A 6,188-nucleotide genomic window follows, 5' to 3' on the forward strand; every position below is an offset into this window, starting at 1 on the left:
TTTGTCTGATTCCCACCAAACTTGATATGTGGATGACGGTCAAGTTCCAATGTAAGTCCAGAATTGCTCTAAAAGGGTGTGTCTTTGCTAATATCAAGGTTATTGGGTTGGAAGTCAAAATTCTGAATTTTTTTTTTTAAATACTGGATTCATCTAGACCTCTTCGGATGATCAGGAGTTATATCTGTTTTCCAGGTGAAACTGAAGTTGTGTCAGGGCGGTCATCCTGTGCAACAAATTTGTATTGTTGCATCATTTAATTTCCTGACACTTTTTTTTTTTTTTTTTTTTCTTGTTCTTTAAAATTTCTCATTTCAGTCGCTCTGTCCTGATCCGTGCCAGGTCGTTTACCTTACCAACTGCCACCAATCATCCCATCACTCCCTCAGTATGAACCCTGCCAAACTATTTTGCCCAGCATAGCTTTATGCTTTTATTTATTTATTTATTGGTGTGGTGTTTCTATAAAAAAATGGCATTACCCATTGGCAATCTTGGTTGCTTACAAAACAGCTGTATACTGCAACATTTGCCTGTTGCATCACTAGTCACTCAGCTTCATGGTGGAGAAGGATTTTCATACAAGAGAATGGATCAAATCCAGATTTGAGTCTTCAAAGGGCCGTCTCACAAATCATGCAGAACCATTTGTAATTTTTGGTATTTATTTATTTTGGTAAAAGCAAAAACTCATTTGATTTTGAAAGAAGATATCCTTAGCTTAAAATAAATAGGGTGCCATTTTTTCATCGCAAATCCAAGATGGCATCCAAAATGTCCTCCATTTAGCAATAATGCAATATCATTGCTAATACACAAGATATAATTGCATACAAAGTATGTAAATATAGGTTTTCTGACACAAGGAAACCAATGGAATCATCAAATTACGTAATTACATTCCGTAATTAACAGGATACAAAAGGATTGAGTTGTTGTTCTAAAAATTTTTGAGGTCTAAGGTTCTAAAAACGTGGTCACCAGCACCTGTGGAAAGTAGGGGTGGTGGTCAGGTGGTTAGTGCATTTGGTTTCAGTGCAGAACCCTACCCCTGCCCATTTCTCTATGTAATGTGGAGTTGTCAGGAAGGGCATCCAGTGTAAAACTTGTGCCAAATCAACAGCTGTGGTGACCCAGAACAAAAACAAGGAAGCAGCCGAAGGATCTTACATGGAGTATATGTAAATCTGGATTTGATTTCTGGTCACGCTACCTGTCACTTCATCTGCATTGTACCCACGCCACCCAGTTGTAATTGGGTACCAACTTTGGCTCGATGGGGGGTTTCCAATATCAGACTAGTGTCCGGTCTAGGGGGAGTCATAGCCTCATTGGGATAAGCACCGACACCAATGGGCCTCGAGGCCTGGCTACGATCTGCTTGTATTTAATTCATCCAATTACCTACGAGCGCCGAAAATGGTCGAGACTGTGTATAAAAATGGGCGTAATTCCTAAATGTTTAATGTGATAGTTTTTCATATGAACACTTTTTTACACCTCTCTCCCTTAGAATAGCCTCGCCGTCACTAATCCAATTTAAAGTTGTAAATTTGCAGAGTTTATTTCCAGAGTAGTAAAACTCTCCAAAACAGCAAATTTCATAGAAGGGGGAAGCTTATTTTCTCTCACATGTACACTCTCTCTGTTCTGCACTTTTATTTTTATTTTTTTAAATCATCAGGAAAACGCTGTCGTGTAATTGTGCAGTTTGATCCAGACCTCCCGTTCATTTGTTTAGCTTTAAAGGTCTATGAAGTTGATATGTGTTTACATATTTGTTCACCCCTTCACTTTTTTCCACTGGCTTGACTCATATACTCGTGCGCGCGCGTGTGTGCGTGTGTCCTTCCCGTTGGTGAGTTACACAGCTCTTTCCACCCTGGGGCCTGAGAACTGGTCTGATGTGACCTGATGATTTTATTGCAGCAGCAGCAGCCTTTTGAGGACTCTCACGTTCCCCTTCTCCCTCTCTCTCTCTCTCCCCTTCTCTCCACATCTGTTAATCTATTCAGGGACTAGCAGCAGACAGTTTTCCAAACCTCTGTGCATTTACGTGTCATGCTATTCATCATGGATAAGTCTTGGAAGAGCACAAGTCCTGAGAAAGTAAACTCCCACCTCAGAAATGGACCCAACACGTGAATCCGATCGGTAGCTGGGAGCTTAAAATAGCTTTGCAGGTTTGGGATGGAGGCGATGGGTACTTGATGAACGTCGCTCTGAGCTATGAAGGAAAAATCGGAGATGACGGAATGCATTTTACTGTCTCTGACTGAAGCTGCGTGTAACAGAGCTTCATTTTCAGAGCCTGTAAATAACTCGGCGGACTAAATATGAGGATTATTGTTACAAGTTATCACTTTTGCAGGGAGTTTTCTTTACATAATCCACTAAATATGTGTTTACGTCAATCATTAAATACAAATAGTGTGGTACTGTGTGGTTATTGTGCCTGGAGTAGGCATTTCTCCTCAACTAAATGTCTGTACAAGCAAAAGATGAGTAAGTAACCTTTTGTATTTCTTAGCAGTTGACACAAAATCTGAGAAATAATCATTGAATCTGAGATGTTCATGTATCCATCCCCTAACTTATCTAAAGTAAACTGGTTGAAAGAAAGTGATTTGTATTAACAATAATCCTAATTTAGTTTGTCTAATTATTTATGGCCTCTAAAAATGGAGGCTCACTGTACATTGATCACTTTTGCAGCCAGTTTTCTTTAGATAAGCCACTGAATGTGTTTACATCAATCATTAAATATAAATAGTATGGTACTGTGTGGTGGATGTGTTTGGAGTAGCTATTTCTCCAAAGCTAAATGCCAGTACAAGCAAAAAATGAGTCTGTAACCTTTTGTATTTTTTTAGCAGTTGTCACATAGTCCGAGAAATAATCATTGAATTGGAGATGTTCATGTATCCATCCCCTAACGTATCTAAAGTAAACTGGTTGAAAGAAAGTGATTTGTATTAACAATAATCTTAATTTAGTTTGTCCAATTATTTATGGCCTCTAAAAATGGAGGCTCACTGTCTATCACTTTTGCAGCCAGTTTTCTTTAAATAAGCCACTGACTGCATTTACACCCATCATTAAATCTAAATAGTATGGTACTGTGTGGAAAATGTGTCTGGAGGAGGTATTTCTCCTAAACTAAATGTTTGTACAAACAAAAGATGAGTGAGTAACCGTTTGTATTTCTCAGCAGTTGACACAAAGTCCAAGAAATAGTCACTGAATTGGAGATGTTCATGTATCCATCCCCTCAGTTGTCTTAGTAAACTGGTTGAAAGAAAGTGATTTGTATGAACAATAATCCTAATTTAGTTTGTCCAATTATTTATGACCTCTAAAAATGGAGGATCACCACCCTTGCAAATGGCCATAATTTGTACTTAGTTATGTGATATTTTTGTTTAGACCCCTTGAGTTGAACGGTCATAATTTCTCACTTATGTCCCCTGATGTCAGAATTCCCACTTGTTTGAACACCGTCCACCATGAGCACACCATCCAAGATGGCTGCTCCAGTCGTGAAAGCTGTGGTTTTTGTTTTTTATTTTTTTGAAGGACTTCTGTCTTTTTTTGTGTCCAATTTAATAAATCATGCATCCAGTACTGTATTACCGCTGTCTGGGGACATGTTGCTATGGTATTTTGTGTTATAAATTGGCAGTGCTAATATTGGCTAACCTGGTACATGTTGCTAACAACAATGACAGACTACAAACTGAGTAGTAAATTTAAAAAACTAATGTAACATCTGCCTTCCTCTTCGATGACGTCTACTTGGTGGACCGCATGTTTTTGTAGCGTGCTACATTCGAAAATTGGATATGTCCAGCTTGTTTTTCAACTTGGGCCCTTGGGTAGAAACTCAAGTGTGATGTCATTCCCAGTCACAACTTCTGAGGTTACTGGAATGTTACACAAGCTAAGGCTGTACACTAGAAGTGCATGTTAATTGTTTAATTTCAATGCTGTTATGGTGGTGGACAGTCAAAATTACAAAAATCCCATTATGAAGGACACTTGAAGGAAGAAAAATGCAGCCGCAGAGCATGTGTTGGGTTATGTATTGGCCTCAAATGAACCAAGGCATTAACCACTGAAAAATTAGCTTTGATGACCATTAATCCGCTAACTGAAAGTTAGCTATTATAATGCTAAACTGATAAACCGCTAAAAAATTTAGCAGAAGTTACCCCTTACTACAAACTTTTATTACATTGTCGGCTACTGATAAGGTAGTTTTGAGTTTAGGCACTGCAGGGGCTGCTGGGTAAATTCAAAGGTCAAGTCACATAACCCGCATATTCCCTGGATCATGAACACAAAAAATAAACAAATAAAAAATAAAATCCATGTGCATCCCGAGGACATGAACTCCTCGTCATCTAATAACAATATTCTGCTTAAAGACAGGGTGTACATGCAAATCTTTACGTTCTTAAAGTGAAAGACAGTTATTGCTCTATTTTTATGTAAAGACAAAACATATGTGGATTTTCTTTGGTGGGAGAGCTCAACACGACTGGTGAGGTAAAATTTACACCTCAGGGTTTACAAACATTTTTGTCCATTAAACTTTACTCACTTTACCAGGAAAAAAGTTAGTGGACTGAAAGTTAGCGGAACTAAATTCAGCAGAAGCTAATTGGTTTGCTGATGGTTTCCAAAGTTAGCTGAAAAGCTAATCCACAAACAAAAAAGTTAGCATTGCTAATTTGTGGTTAACAGATTAGCAGAACTGTGCCCACCACTGGAAATATGTTTGTATCAACCTCAACAGCAAGCGGTACCAGTGCATAATGGCTTATCGCCATCCCAGAACCTGATGGGATGATGCATACGCACAAACTTGCCAATATGGGTGCACCTGTTGACACCAAAAGGAGCACGCAAAGTTAAAAACGGATAAAATCGGAGAAAGACGGAAACAAAAACAGCGCGTAGAAGACCGATTGGGAGCTGCTGAACATGATGATGTTTTGAGGGTGAATTGTTTGGTGTTATAAACTACATTACCCAGCATGCTTAGGCGGCATGCCTGCAGAGAAAGACGGTGCAGTAAAGCCACAGAGTGAAACCCATGCAGACCGTATCCGTGCCTTATTATATGCGCTACCAAGCATAATAATAAGCCACCATGCTGAAGTTGAATCCATAATGTAAATGGATAAATGGGATGTGATCAGAAACGTTGCTTGGCTGCAGCAGAGGGTTAGGGTTAGCGACCGCTTCCAGGGACGACTGCTGGCAGGAAGTCTAAGTCAGTCATGCATGTGGGGGCATGGCCGCCCTTAACGAGCAATGTGCGCTTGTTAGTACAAGACTGTCGGCAAAGCTGTTCAAGGCCTGACCTCTGTTATTGGTCTCTGTGGTTCAATCGCGGCGTATCTCTCATCGAGCGTGACGGCGAACAATAACGGCCGCAGAGAGAAAGCAAATTCTCTCTGGCTACCTGTCATTCCAGATTAGCTCAGCAGCCCCACGATGACTCCCAACGTGTGAGAGACGGACTGATAGTCCAACAGTGAAGACACCATTTAAAAACACACACGTGATTTACGGCAACCGCTGCGTGACAAACATAACATGCATGTGTTAATATGCACTGAAAATAAGAGCTGTTTTTTTTTTTTTTTGTCGCCTGGGAAAGCTGTTAAGCAGTAATCCCCGGGAAAGAAGCAAAATTTATTACTCGGAAAGAAAAGGAAAAAAACTTTCGTCTGCGCCTGGAGGAAACAGGTGGGTTTGTGAGATTCAAATAAGAGAAATTATGTTCGTATGGAACCAAAACATTATGGGAAAATGGCAGTTTAAAAAAAAAATGTCATTTCAATATGTTGGGCAGGACCATTGGGTAAATTCATCATTTCTTAATTTGCAGTTAAACGCTTCTGCAGATCTATTACACGTGACCATTTCTTAACCACACAGCAATGAATTCTTGTATTTTAAAAAAAATGCTCATATAGATTTTTTTTTCTCCATTTTGCAATTTTTTTTATAGTAATCATGATGCACAAGTTAAACAATATTGCTGCCAAAATGTCACATAATCATCTTAGATGACTCAGATCAGGTGCGTGTCAAACAGTACAGGGATTAAAAAATTAAAATGAGGTCAACTGTACATCCAGCCACTGTCATGTTCCACTAAACAAACAAACACACAA

Source organism: Thalassophryne amazonica, chromosome 21, assembly GCF_902500255.1.
Source record: "Thalassophryne amazonica chromosome 21, fThaAma1.1, whole genome shotgun sequence".
Lineage (NCBI taxonomy): Eukaryota > Metazoa > Chordata > Actinopteri > Batrachoidiformes > Batrachoididae > Thalassophryne > Thalassophryne amazonica.